Genomic DNA, 14,517 nt, shown 5'->3' on the forward strand with positions numbered 1-14,517 from the left:
ATCATTACACAAAGAACATGTAAAAAGCAAGAACACAAATACATGGTGATGATGTTATAAAATCACATACAAGGGCCCAGAATATCTCTGTATTGTAGACTTCCTTCTTCAATACCAATATCTACTTCAAGTAAAATTTACAGACACTCATACCTACATTTGCAAATCAATGAGGTACTATAAAGTTTAAATCCTGACTCTGGGACTGACTTAAGAGGTATGAATTTGACAAGTCACTTAACCAGTCCTAACCTTACTTTCCTAATCACTGAGCTGGTGGTAGAGCCTTGTGGATTCTCATGAGGATTACCATTCCTTAGGACTTAGTAAGCACTCAGCATAGGCTAGTTTATTTTAGTGATGCTTCATTTAACATAATTTCTATACTTGTATGTGTTCAGCAATATATATATACATGTATGTATTGTGTTTGAATATGTATACAAACTGCAAACATATATAAACATATATAAACACATGAATATAGGTATAAAATTTCACTTTGTTTTTTGAAAGTCTATTGAGTTCCTATGTTCTCATGTTTAGTCGATATTATTCATATATTAATTAGATGTTAGTAATCAAAAGCATCTCTGAATTTTTTGGTCTTAGTAACCAAAAATGGGGAAACACTGGAGAAAAATAGATTTAGTTAATAAGTGAGAGTAAACAACGGTCATTGTTAATTCTGGGAAGCAAGTGAGTAAGTTGGATAGGAAGATGGATAAATGATTATCAAACTAAGAGGAAGACACCTCAGCAAATGTTGAACTTTTGTGATTTGTTAAATATCCCGATCTACAGATATCAGCAATAATGCCCCCCATGCCTACAGTGAGTGAATTTAGAGAGCGGAAAGAAGTCCAAGGTTAGATTTTTAACATTTATAGTATGAGAAAATGAGGAACTATCAATAGAGAAGATGGTAAAATAAATCAGTGAAGAATAGAGAAAGAAAAGGAACTCTACGTAGCCCATCAAAGAATTGTCAGAATGTATGTGACCCTTTCCGATGTCCATTTTTTAGAATCACTTTCATTATTGTATAATGTAGCTTCCCTAGCCAGGTTTTATAATTTTGAACTCTTTTTTTCCCTGCAGGATTGAAAATTTAGTTTAGATACTATTGGAGAGTTTCCTAGGGTTCTTATCTATTTTGTCTTTATTTTAAAATTATTATTACTTAGTTTTTACTTTGGGTTGTACTGGGGTTCGCACTCGGGACCATTGCTTGCTAGGCAGATATTTTATACTACTTGAACCTGCCCCACACAAGGTTTTCTTTTCTTTTGTTGGTTTTCCTATTGGTTGAATATCTTCTCTTGTTTATTCTTTGGTTGAAAGCCTTTGACAGATTACATGATGAGCCTCATAGTGACACAGAAAGAGTGTAGACACCAACCTCTGTTTGCTTTCAAAATTTTATGATTACTTGGGAAAGACTTGCCATTTCTGCTATCTGTAGCTGTGCTGCCAGGCACATTTCAGGCTAGCTTCCATTTTCACAAGGACTTCACTTCCAGTATACTACTACAGGGCACTCTTTATTTTAAGGCGAGAGAAGAGAGAGAGAGAGAGAGAGAGAGAGAGAGAGAGAGAGAGAGAGAGAGAGAGAGAGAGAGAGAGAGAGAGAGAGAGAGAGAGAGTTAAAAGCAACTCCATATCCTGTTGCCAATGCAAGTAATTCTAGTGAGGTGACAACCAGATGAACAGCTAAGTTCACACATGCTCAGACAGGATCACTGCTGAGATGTCAAAACTTACTCCTTTGCCTGTCAGCTGGCAAGGGTCTTAATTGAGGAAACAGCATATGCATTAACATGAACCAAATTCATTTATATGTGATAGCCTTAATGTTCAGAGGCATATATTTTATATATGTTTAGAACCTGATTAAGCGATCAGAATATGATTCAATTCACCACACTCTAAAGCATGATCTTTCACACATTTGAACCCTTTATTTACATGTGCCTAGCTTAAGTGATCAGGAGCTTTAGGGTGGATTATGTTGGAAAGTTTCATAATGCAGTCTGTTTTGGTTTCCTTGGAGAAGGCCAAAATTCATCTGTTCAATTAAGCAGCAAGAAGTAAGAATGAAGAGGGTCTCTCTGAGGTTTAAAGTGTGATAGCTTGCAATTGGACTTGAAGGATAATTCAGTGATTCAGAGAACTTTCTGGACAGTGGATACATCAGATGGGGAGGGGCTATAGTGAGGCTTAATTTTTTTATTATACTGAGTTATTACTTATGGCACTATAAAAATCCATGTAGTCTTGCAATAAAACAATACTGATGCAAATTGTGTTGACAGGTCTGTTTATCTCATAATTTAAACATATACAGAAGTAAGGCATTAGAATGTAGCCCGACTAGTAAACCAAAATGATAATCTATATTTAGAGATCATTTCTTTCCCCTTTAACAATTGAAAGATAGGAAAGAGCACTGATTCCATAGAAAATCGAAGGTAATATTAGCAAAACATTGTTTCTGGTTCATTTTTTTCACCTTCTCTAAGCTATTACTGTTTTCTTTCTTTGAATGAGAGATTTTCTACTTTTTCCAAACTAGTAAATCGTTTTACAACTTTTAGTATGTATATTTATTATGAAAAGCATTGATTTACTCATTCTAGATATTTTCCAGTAAGAACTGCAAGAATACTTCAGGTACATCTTGCATAATTCCCAAATAACTTTTACATCCTCTTGCTTTCCACATGGAGCCTTGGCCAGTCCATCGCTGTGATTTATGATAACATCAAGTCCTTTCAGAGACAACATTATTATGTCACTGAACCTGAAGTGGTGAGGTCAAAAAGTACATGCGAAGTAATTATTGGTCTGGAAGGTCATGGTTCAGTTCAAAGGAAAGCAAGCCAGGCTGAGAAGGAAGGATGGAGTCAGGGAAAAGGGAGCGGAAAAGAAGAAAGAGAAGCAAACAAATCTCCAAAATATAGTCATTGGCACAGCAAAACATTTTCCCTCAGCATTTTTGCACTATGCTCTGGGAATAAAATATATATTAATGAAGGGGGGGCAGGGAAGCCAGTGAGCCTTTGAAACTTTGCCGGATTGCATTACTAAGAAAGGCTGTGGAAAAACAGAAGGGTTACATAAATGAGAGCAGGTGCGGTCGTGCATAGGTAACTATTCAGCATATGTAAGTGCAGTTGGAAAATCATTGTCTTGCAGAGAATACTCAAAATTGGTCCCTAATGGCCTTGGGTTTTGTCATATGGTCTTGATTATAAGGCTAAAATTGCATTGCCATGCCTTTCGTGTGAACGAGATGGATGGATAATTATTACGTGCACTGAATTCCTTTCTGCATTGAGAAACCAGGACATCCTCTGGTCACTGTAGCTACCATTTCAACTGGCTGTCAGAAAAGCTCGAAGCGGCCAATTCATCACCATATTTATGTGGGGGAGAAATGGAAATGTGCCTCTATGGTTAGGTGTATATCCCCGTATCCATAGACATATGCAGATTGTAGACAAGCTGAAGTGGCCCAGTGTGAGTGATTGTGAGGCTGTGTTTGAAGAAGCAGTGGCATTAGTGGAAAGGAGGGCTAGAGAAATGAAGCAGTGAGCTCTGCAGAAAATTGATGGGCCTTGCTGTGTCTGTGTGTTTGGAGGCCCACTGAAGCCTTTGGCAGGGAGGATATGGGGGCTCATTTTGAAATATTGCAGGAAGTTCAAAATGATTAGCAATAGGAGCTGCCAAGTAAATGAAGAAATGTCTGTGGGAGATGGAATTTTAGATGGATAAAGAACGAAACAAACCTTCCCTTTGTAAAGACGAACTTAAAAGGCTTTGTTCTATTGTACAGCTAGCACTCAGGATCCCCTTAGAAAATGGGTACAGGGATGTCACAGAAACTCAGGCTGCTGTTGGGTTGAAGAAGGATAACTTGTGGTTGTCTCTGTGTTGCCCACTGGTGAGGATATTGGACAAGGCGGTGAGAAGGAGTAAGAACAAATTTGATGCTCTATCATATCTAAATGGGCAAGATCCAGGACTTGTATTTAAGCTATCTGCACATGATCATGAGGCTCATTTATCATGGAATATTTAGTATGGAATCTGCCATACTATGACTCCTGTGAGACTGTGGCTTTTCCTAGGCAGCCTTTTGCAAAATGCGGGCCATTAGGTAAGAGAGCCACTAACTCTTCTCCACTAACCTTAACTACAAGGCAGCCTTGGAGGCTGACAAATCACACTTTGCTGAAGAAAAATCCTAATATGATGTAAAAACAAGGTCCTGAGTCCCAGATCAGCTGCTGATGAGAGATAATTCACCATACAGGAGCCAGTGTGAGCATTGAGAGGGTAGGGGCAGTTATGCAACTTTATGGATAAGATTTGGCCTCAGCTGGTTCTGTTGGGACTAGTTTTATTGTTTTGATGTAGAATGTGTATGTAAAGATTAGAAGCAGCCTAAACATTAAGGAATTGAAGGTAGATGTTTCTCTGTATGTAAAAAAAGAGGGACATAAAAAGTACAGAATATGTGTACAGATATAAATGTATATTTTTATGCATCTGTACAGTTTATATACATGTGTTCTTCTGTAAAAATATGTAATAAGGATCAGAAACCCAGTACCAGTTATTTTCACATAGTTAATTCAAGTTTATTACCTGGAAGGTAGGGAAATAGATATATGAGATATATGAGATTTGGTTATATCTATTATTATGCTTCATTGTATTTAAATCTGGGATTCTAGGGCAATAAAGCATGAGGATTACACTATTTTGGTGCTGTTTTTAGCCTTCATTTCTATCAAAAACTGCTAAATTAGTAACATTTTATGATTCCCGATTTAGCTCTTTTAATAAGAAGCAGAAGCTAAAAACAGCCCAACCAAGCAGTTGAAGTCTTATCACAAGCCAGTAAGATCAATAAGCTAAAAAAAGTATGAAAAAATTTTTGAGTGACAGCTTAAAAATGGAAAATTTAAATATATATCACTGCCTTCTGCTCCATTGTATAATGCAAAAAGCCCATTTTGGCAATACAGTTTTTTTTTTCCTTAAGCAGTCAAGAAAGTGATTTATTAGTATCACTGGATTTGTGTTTATGTTCCATGTTGTAAACTATGCATCTAACAATATATCTGTATTAAGACATTAATACTAGGAGTGTTTTCTAAGCTTACCATTGCTGAAATGTTCCCAATATAGTTTATTGGGCTATAAATAGTACCATCTCTATTGACACTTACTCCTTTACCTCCATCCCCAAATAACTTGTGTCTGATGCTAAAGGAACATGTTGTTCGGGCCAGGTGTCACATATAAAGTCTGGACACAGGGAACCTTCCCCTTAGATAAATGAGGAGGAAATCTATGTGTTCGGACTTGGGTGGATTTTTCCCAGTGCCCATTACAAGGATATGATTAGATATCATTAGGAATCATTAGATTTCTCTACAATAGTAGAAGAAATTACATATTATTTTAAAAGGTCTCATTTCCTGTAACCACTCACTTTAAATTTCATGATCAACATCTTGTGAAAGTGGTATCTGTGACCTGACATTAGGTGGAGGCTAGATATGAAGTAAATATTAGAATAATCCAATGAATTTTTAGAGGAGATTTCTAGAATGATAAGCTAGAATTACTTACCCTAGTTTGATTCTTATAAAGCATTAACTGTGCTTTCCAATAGATATGTGGACCTCTATTTTTTGTCTACTTACCAGAATGAACTTCTCCAGTAATTATGTATAATGGCCTCTGTGGCCAAGGAGAACCAATATTGCTAGAATATAGGAAAGATGGTAAGCAAATCAGAAGTTGAGTTTCTATGTAGCCTGCTATGTTCAAGTCACAGTTTTGCATTGATACAAAACTGGTTGTTATTTATTTTTCTTAAAGAAATTATTAACATTGACTTTTACATCATATTTCAAATGACATGTTTAACAAGTATTCAAGAAGGAAATTCCTATATATAATCACTGGCAGTTAGATTTTAGAACATATTTAAAATTAGGCTGAGGGTTTGTATGTCATAGATACATATCAATCTATATAATAAAACATTATGTCTATAGAATCATAAAATTTTATGTCTATGTAGCTGTTTTTATATGTCTAATACCATGTCCATAGCATTGGGTGCACATAAGGACCACCTGCTCAGCTATGTTCATCTCTGCACTATTCACAATAGCCAAGCAATGGAAACAATCTAGATGTCCTACTGCAGATGCATGGATACAAAAAATATGATATATATATATACATATACAATGGAGTTCTACATTGCTAACGGTCAAGATAAAATAATGGCATTTGCAGGGAAGTGGATGAATCTAGAGCGAATCATGTTGAGTGAGACAAGTCAAGACCAAAGGAACAAAAGGAGCGTGGTACCCTTAATATGTGGCTGCTAGATCCAAGCAGTACAAGAGTGAAGACTCAAATGACAACTTTTAAAATTCCATTCATTCCGCACACATTTGGTCATTCCCCAAAGTAAGTCAATTCTCTACTGACCACAGCAAAATGCAATAATGAGTATAAACTTAACTGAGGAGAAAGATTGTCAAGACAGAAGTGAAAAAAACATCTGAAACAAGTTGGCAAAGAGCAGAAAGTGAGTAAGGTCACAATTTCTAAGATAAATTAGGCAAAACAAGTAAGCTAATTCAAATTTGCACAAAATAGGCAATTGATAAAGCAAATGGACGAAGAAAAAAAGGACCATGAACAAAACAGAAGTTTGAAAGAAACAGAACTTGAATATAATGAAAGTAGGACAAAATGCCAAAGTAAGTGGGAAGGTTATACTTATAAGCCATCCACCTAGAGAAACCATGAATTGACAGTCATACAATTAATAATTGGAAGTAGGGTTCTAAAATAAGGAGAAGAGCATACAAGAGTCACAAGAATAAGAGAGAATTTATAAGATTTGTAGGTATATATTCATTAGACTTTCATTGCTAACTGGTTGTTATTTATTACTGCATCGAACAGCTTTAATTGAAGATTGATTCCTATACATTAAACGCCATTGGCATATACAAATATATTTTATAACCATGATTTCTTTTGCCTAAAATCAAGACGGTATTTTAAGTCCTTGAATTTTACCAGATCCACTCTCTTTTATTAAAGTATATAAACAATGAATAAGCTATTTCTTAAATGTTACTTTCAGCAAATAGTCACATCAATCATGAATATGCTGACAGATTTAGGTGGTCCTAAATTCACACTGTAAAGACTACAGACACATATTAAATTTAGTTTCAAAATTATTAGAATGGGAAGGTAACAGGTATGTCTACCCACCCACCCATCCATTCATTTAACATGCTTTTTGTATATGCTTTTTGGTGGTATGGGGTTTGAATTCAGGGTCTCACAGATGGACATTCAGGGCTCTATCACTTGAACCGTTTTGGGGTTTTTTTTTGCTTTTTTCTTTAGCCATTTTTCTGACAGCATCTTGTATTCTTACTCAGAGCCTTTAATGGTGATCTTCCTACCTTTACCTCCCTTGTATTTGAGATCACAAGTATACTCCATACCCAGCAGTATTGTGGAGATCAGACCTCGTTCACCTGGTTGGCCTAGATTTGCCTCAGTCCTACTGAACCCCACATCTCAAGTAGCTATGACTGTAGATACTCTCCAAAATTATACTTGTCTTTCAATACTACAGGAAATTGGTTCCAGGCCTTCAGAGACACTAACCTCCATAAATACTAAAATCCTCACAGAAATAGCATATCATCTGCAAATTATTTATAATATCTTCTACAATACAGACTCTGCAAATAATTGTTATACTTTATCATTTAGAGAAAAGGACAAGAAGACCTGTTTGGTTCTCCCAAATGTTTCTTATTTGCCCTCAGTTTAATTATAGATGTGAAATCCAGGAACAAAAGTAATGGTAAATTCAACATATTCTTTATCTAAAAGCTCACAATTAATAAACTTACAAATAAATTCCTAGGGTAGTGTGACAAGACACAATCAAATGATATCATATTCTGTGGAGGTGATCTAAAAGAAGTGATATATAAGTTAGGTTTTTTTTCAAACTAGTAAAAGGTTAAAATCAAATGATAATGCTTAAACACATTCTTCTTAGATTATAATTTCTGGCTCAATTGCTACTGTGGTCCAAATAAATTCACTAAAATGCTAAGATATTCATGGATTTCCCTTGTGTATTTCACTTCAAATACTGTAATTGAGTGGTAGCAGAAAGAGCCCAGTTTAGGTTAACACAAATGAATGGACTCCTTATGAAGAATACAATAATATTAGCCCTAATGACCTAGAATTAATATATTAATAATTTGCCCTGTTAAAAATGAAGGCAAAAATCAGGCACCACTGGCTCACACCTATAATCTTAGCTACTCAGGAAGCTGAGATCTGAGGATTGAGGTGCAAAACCAACCCAGGCAGAAAAGTCTATGAGACTTTTACCTTTAATGAAATACCAACAATCTGGCTCAATTGGTAAACTACTACTATCCTTGAGGGGAAAAAAGTTCAGAAGCATCACCAGGCTCCTCATTTCTGTTTGGCATCCAGGATTCCTCTCCCGGCTCAAGCGTGATGATATACCACATACACTCAAAGCACTCTAAGTATATGCCCCCTTTCCTGAGCACAAAATATCTTCATAAAAGCCAGACTTAGTGGCTCAGCCCTATAATCTTAGCTACTGGTGTGGGTGGGGTGAGATTTGAGGATGAAAATGGAAGTCAGCCTGGGCATGAAAGCCTGTGGGATTTGTTTCCAATTAATCAGCAAAAGTCCAGAGGAGGACTGATGATCAAAATGGTAGCGTAAGCTTTTAGTAAAAAAAAGGCTCAACGACATCACCCAAGCCCTGGGTTCAAGTTTCAGTAGTGGTAGGCACACATGTGTATATACGGGGAGGGGGGAGAGAGAGAGAGACAGAGACAGAGACAGAGAGAGACAGAGAGAGAGACAGAGAGAGAGACAGAGAGAGAGAGAGAGAGAGAGCGCGCGCACAATAACCATGATACCATGACAGAGAAAAGCAGGAAGCCCAGGGACCTATGAAATCTAGTGATTTTTTTTTCATCTATTTCTATTTGCCTCCTTTCTGAGTTGAAATGTTCAGCTTTGGCCTAAAAAGAAGCTAAAATCCTTATGCAAAGAGCTTGTAAACAAACACCCACTTGAACCATCTGGTTTTGTAACACATACAAGTGATTAAGCTTCAGAGCTATGATTGTAAAAAAAATTAAAAACACAACAATCCCAAACGCACCCAAATAGATTCCTTATGCAATTTCACTGATTGAAATATATGATGGTCTATATGGTAAATAAACTGGAAAGGTTCAAATGACTTTTAAATTTTCTAACCTCCCTTCCTGCCTTCCCTTCTTCCTTCCTTGCAAGTGTTATGGAAACATCTGATAGATATAAGTACCACAATATGTTTATAATTATGCTATGTTGAGTCATCTTCTTAACAACTTAGACTGCCCTCTTATCTTTACCTTCATTGTTATTATTCCTTTTTATAGAGAAACATGTGTGCTTGAATGTATGTATGGGCATGTGCACACAAGGAGGCTTAATTCCTTTTAGAATATATTAAGCAAACTGGGCTATTTGCAAATAATGAATTCATACATTTTCTGTCCATAATGACTGAAGAAAGTCAGGTCAGGGGAAATTAAATACGTTAAGAGCCCTCATTTTAATTGTATAACATCAATACTGTCTTTATAGTTAATTTCCTTGACAAGTGTTAGGGCATATGGATTGGCTTCTCATATATTCCTAACGTGGAAATGATTCTAAATTGGAACATTTCATTTAGGTGACATCACTGTGTGGGGGGGAATATAAGCTACATTCTGTATTGTGGCTTTGTGGAAGTAATCCAGCTTTAGAGCTGGCAACTGTGGAAATGAATGCCCAAGCACATGGAATCAAAGACTTAAGTGAAACAAAATCTGTAAGTGAAAAAGCAAAGCCATTTTAGGTCCCCTTTCTCTCTATCCTCTGTCCTGACCAGTCCTTGTCCCTACATTTGGCATATCCATTGTGAGAGGACAAAAAAAAAACAGTTGGGAGAAAAAGAGAAAGTGCTGTTAGGATCATAGTGATTTCAGTATCAAACAACTCCTCAATATTTAATGGCTTACACAGAATAAAAGTTAATTTTCCCTTCATATGACATCAATGATGAATGTTTCAAGAAGGGGTTTGAAGACTTGAGTCCCTTCTGTCTTGTAGCTGAGTGCAGTGGGTAGTATCTAAGAAGTTATCATTTAAGAATGTGGCTTTATGTACCAAGTGTGAAGAGATGCCTATCACCCCATTCAGGGAGGGAAACTCAGTCACATGACAATATACGACCTGCCTACCTGGTGTGAACTGCAGATTGCTCTTTACCATGAAAGAAAGTCATCAATGTTGATAGAAGACAGTGGATGGTTTCAAGCTACCAACACTGAATGTGGGTTTAGGAAATGTGGAAAAGACCTTGCTCCTTCATGCTGGGACCAGACCACTAGACCTTCAGTTTCTTGATGGATTTTATTTATTTATTTATTTATTTTGTGGGTCATGGGGCTTGAACTGTGGGTCTGGGTGGTGTTTCTGAGCTCTTCAGCTCAAGGCTACAGAACTGAACTACCTCCCCTTTTCTAGTTGTTAATTGGAGATAAGAATGTCATGGTCTTTAGTTTCCAGGCTGGCTTTGAACCACAATCCTCAGATCTTAGCCTCCTGAGTAGCTAGGATTACAGGCGTGAGCCACCACACCAGGCTTCTTGATGGATTTTGAGAAAACACATCTGACAGAGCCCCTTTATGGAAAGGAAATAAATATTCATTTTCTGCCTTTGTAATTGACACAAGAAAATGTTCACTTTGGAATGGATCTCTTTATCATCTACACAACCCAGGAATATGATCTAATCACATCAGTATAGATGGGGGGAATACAATTTTGAATCAGAAAAAAAAAATCAAGGCACTTAGGCCAAGTATCTAGAACCATCAAGAAGTCAAATCTCTCTCTCTCTCTCTCTCTCTCTCTGTCTCTCTCTCTCTCTCTCTCTCTCTCTCCATTAAAATTTCTTCATTGTTTTCTAGGAAGATAGGATGGAGGATGGTGATGAGGGAAAAGAGATGCCAAGCAGACTCCTTTGTTTCTACCTAGAGAAGCAAAGAAGGATAATGAGCTCATCCATGTTCTTTGTTGTGGTTACTGTCTTTCATGCTGCTTGGGATCAAACCAAGGGATTTCTTTATACTAAGTCCATACTTTGGCATGGATTTATACTTTCAGCCCTTGATAAGTCTGAAAGTCAAATAGAAGCTCAGACCTCCACTGGCTGATTAATTAAGAAGGTGATTGATAGAACAATGGCTGTACATACACTCTTCTGAAATGGTTTAGTATTGCTTCTACACTTCTGAAATCCAGAGAGTCAGTCTATGTGATGATTAGATTTGTTCTTGTCATTCTTTTAGGTTTGTGCGAATGGAGATGTGATATGTTTGTGTTATTGGAATGATCCAGATGACAGGACAACAGTAAGTTTTGGCCTTGATATTTTGACGTATTTTCAAAATGTAGTGTGCACTGATGATGTAGTCTTGGGCACCTTTGTTTTTCAGGCTTGGGGTTTTGTATGAAATTTTGTTTGCTTGTTTGTTTGTTTGTTTTGTTGGTCATGGGGCTTGGACTCTGGGCCTGGGCACTGTCCCTGAGCTTTTTGGCTCAAGGCTACTGTCCTACCCCTTGAGCCAGGGTACGACTTCCAGTTTTCTGGTGACTAATTAGAGATAAGAGTCTCTCAGATTTTTTAGTGTCCAGGCTGGCTTTGAACTATTGTCCTCAAATCTCAGCTTCCTGAGTAGCTAGAATTATAGGCGTGGCACCCAACTTCTTTTAATTAAGAGGGTTGTGCTGGCATCAAAAAGATTCTGATCTCTCACTGTGTTATTTGTAGCAAAAGTAGAGTCAGATAAAAACTTCAGGGTGAATCAAATCTATGATTGATTTAGTTACTTGAGATTTTTGAAAAGTATTAAAACTTGTAAAAATCAGTCAGATACTGAGGGCTCTCAAAAAGTTATTTCATTATCTTAGAAAATAGTAATAAGGGGCAATCTCAGGGGGATTGAATTTTCTCACAGTGATGAGATATAAGCTTCTATGAGACTAAGTTTCCTTTTGGCCATCTAAGGCTGTTGAATTTTTCCTTAACTGGGAACTGCCAAAAATCAGGACTAAGAGCTGGCACTTCTGCTTTGATTCAACCCGACCATTAGAATCATAATGTCCTAAGTACAAAGCCTACTAATTGAATTTTATTCACTGGACAGAAATATAGCAGCCCAAACACTGTGGGCTTAAAAAAAAATGGTAAGGTTCAGAGTCTAAAGTCATTTTTAAAATGTGAATGATGCAATTTCTTGTATCTTTCATTTAAAACACTGCTTGGTAAACAGTGTTACAGATTAGTGTATTTGTAATTTAAATGAAGACAATACATCAAGCTGAATCTGAAAAGAAAGAAGTTTCTGGAATGATTCATACCCTCCTGTGTGATATCTACTATAGGAGATAATGAATAAATAGCTGAGGAGAAAGGGAGCCAGAGGAGGTTTGTAGATCTGAGAAGACAAAAATCGAGCTATTTCTAAACAGTCAATCCTGATGGCTTTCTTTCTTTTTTCTTCCTTCCTTTCTTTCTTTTCTTTCTTTCATTCTTTCTTTCATTTTTTTTTCTTCAAGCACACTAATAAATTCTGCCTAATTCATTTTTTATTTCCTCTTGGGGTCTGCTTGCAGATTTGCTTCAACAAAGGAAGCATCATGTTACTTTCTTTAAATAATTGATGTCTCTCAGTCCACGCCAGCTTAAAGGAAATTCTGAAAATAGGTACGGATTGAGTCAATGCCTCCTTCCTCCCCACTATCATTTCTTGGCAAGCTGCTCTTACCTTTGTTTAATAAAACTTATCTTTCCTTCCCCCTAGTGTTTCTTCGCCCCCTTGAGGGAGCAGATGACACTGTCATTTGGGTTTTGGCTTTACCTAGGATATGGAGTGCGTCATTGCATATCACTCTATTAACCAGAGTGAGAGCTAGCTCTTTATTGGGAGTGGACCAATAATAATTAGTAGGAATGTCATGTCATAATCAGCCACACAGGCATGGGTTTGGGGTTGTATTAATAAAAATGGACTTATCCCTCTGAATTTGTATTGTGCTATCTATGAAGGTCATGTAACTCAGGATGCTGGGTCAGCTGGTCTTGTGCATCTCCATTTGATTTGGGAGACATTGGTGTGTTCTGAGTCAGTGATTGGAAGCAATACTTTCTTTCCTTGTAAACCTACTTTGTAATTTCCATTGTTTGATTAGTCTTTCATTTTTTTCTCCCCTTTCCTGACTTTGTATGTTTCCAAGCATCGAATGAGAAGGGAATCATTGAAAGAAAGTTAGAATAAAGAATCTCCACTGACATAGGCAAGCAATCATTCATGTTTATTCCCTTTCTTTTGCTTACAGAAAAGCTTTCCCCATCAGAAACCATACCAGAAGGTAGACAAGATTCTAACATTTAGAGAGACTAAGTGCAGCTGAGCAAAGTTTTGGGGAAGTTATATCTGAAGTTCTAAGTGGGAATTCAGTCCTACTAGAGGAAACCTTAATTCACATTTATCACACAAAAAAATGTGTGTCTAAATGGATGGATTACTGTGTTCTCAAAGACATCTCAAACTGTGACCCACCTTCCTTTTAGAGGATATCATGGAGGATATATTCTATTTTTTTTACCATTTCAGATAGCTTCCTAGGAGGTGGAGTTGAAATCTTCTTTGTTTTGTGTCTTCTTAGCAACTATCTCACTCAAATGTCTTATAAAAGGAATAACCTTTTGAGATTGCCTTTAGTGACATCCTTTCTCTGCGCTTTCACATAATCAAACCAATTCAGACTCAAAATTTAAAAAAAACATAGTAGAAAATATAGAAAGTTGAGAAAATTCTTTGGTTTACCTTTTACCATCTGACTGTATACCAAGAATATAGTTAAAAGGATCAAATGAGATATTTTCTCTTCTCCCTTAAAAAATACCTTTAAGAAAGGCTGACTTCTTACAGTAACGAAGTGACCTGTATATATTGAATGCAATTAGGATTTTTGAGAAGAATAAACTTTTTTGCCTAGTTTTTTTCCTCAATAAATTCAGCTGCTAAAAGGCAAAACAAAAACAAAACAAAACAAAACAAAATACGTTTAGGCCAAATGTAGTAAGGCATACTTATAATTCTAGTCATTTAGGAACTATTGCTATGATGCTGTGGTTCAAGGCCAGCCTTGGGCAAAAAGGCTACAAGTTATATTGAAAAGAAAAGAAAGGGTTAGGAATATGACTCAAGTGGTAGACAATCTACTCAGAGAGCATGAAGCTGAGTTCAAACCATAGTACTTCAAAAGAGCAACACAAAGCCTGG

At 36.6% G+C, this 14,517-nt stretch overlaps 1 protein-coding gene across 2 annotated transcripts in view; it reads left to right on the forward strand.

Moving 5' to 3' along the window:
* The window catches only part of Esrrg (estrogen related receptor gamma), a 542,282-nt gene that overhangs the window by 114,669 nt on the left and 413,096 nt on the right, over positions 1-14,517 (forward strand). Inside the window, exon 1 of one of the 2 annotated variants that reach the window (XM_090341191.1) lies at positions 9,910-9,991. The exons of the other annotated variant lie outside the window; for it this stretch is intronic. The gene's annotated coding sequence lies outside the window, so the exon portion shown is untranslated. Of the gene's footprint in view, positions 1-9,909; positions 9,992-14,517 lie in introns of those variants that run through there. 2 annotated transcript variants of the gene reach the window in all.

The sequence above is a fragment of the Megascapheus bottae genome, chromosome 10 (genome assembly GCF_031878675.1).
Source record: "Megascapheus bottae isolate mThoBot1 chromosome 10, mThoBot2.hap1, whole genome shotgun sequence".
NCBI classification, from domain to species: Eukaryota; Metazoa; Chordata; class Mammalia; order Rodentia; family Geomyidae; genus Megascapheus; species Megascapheus bottae.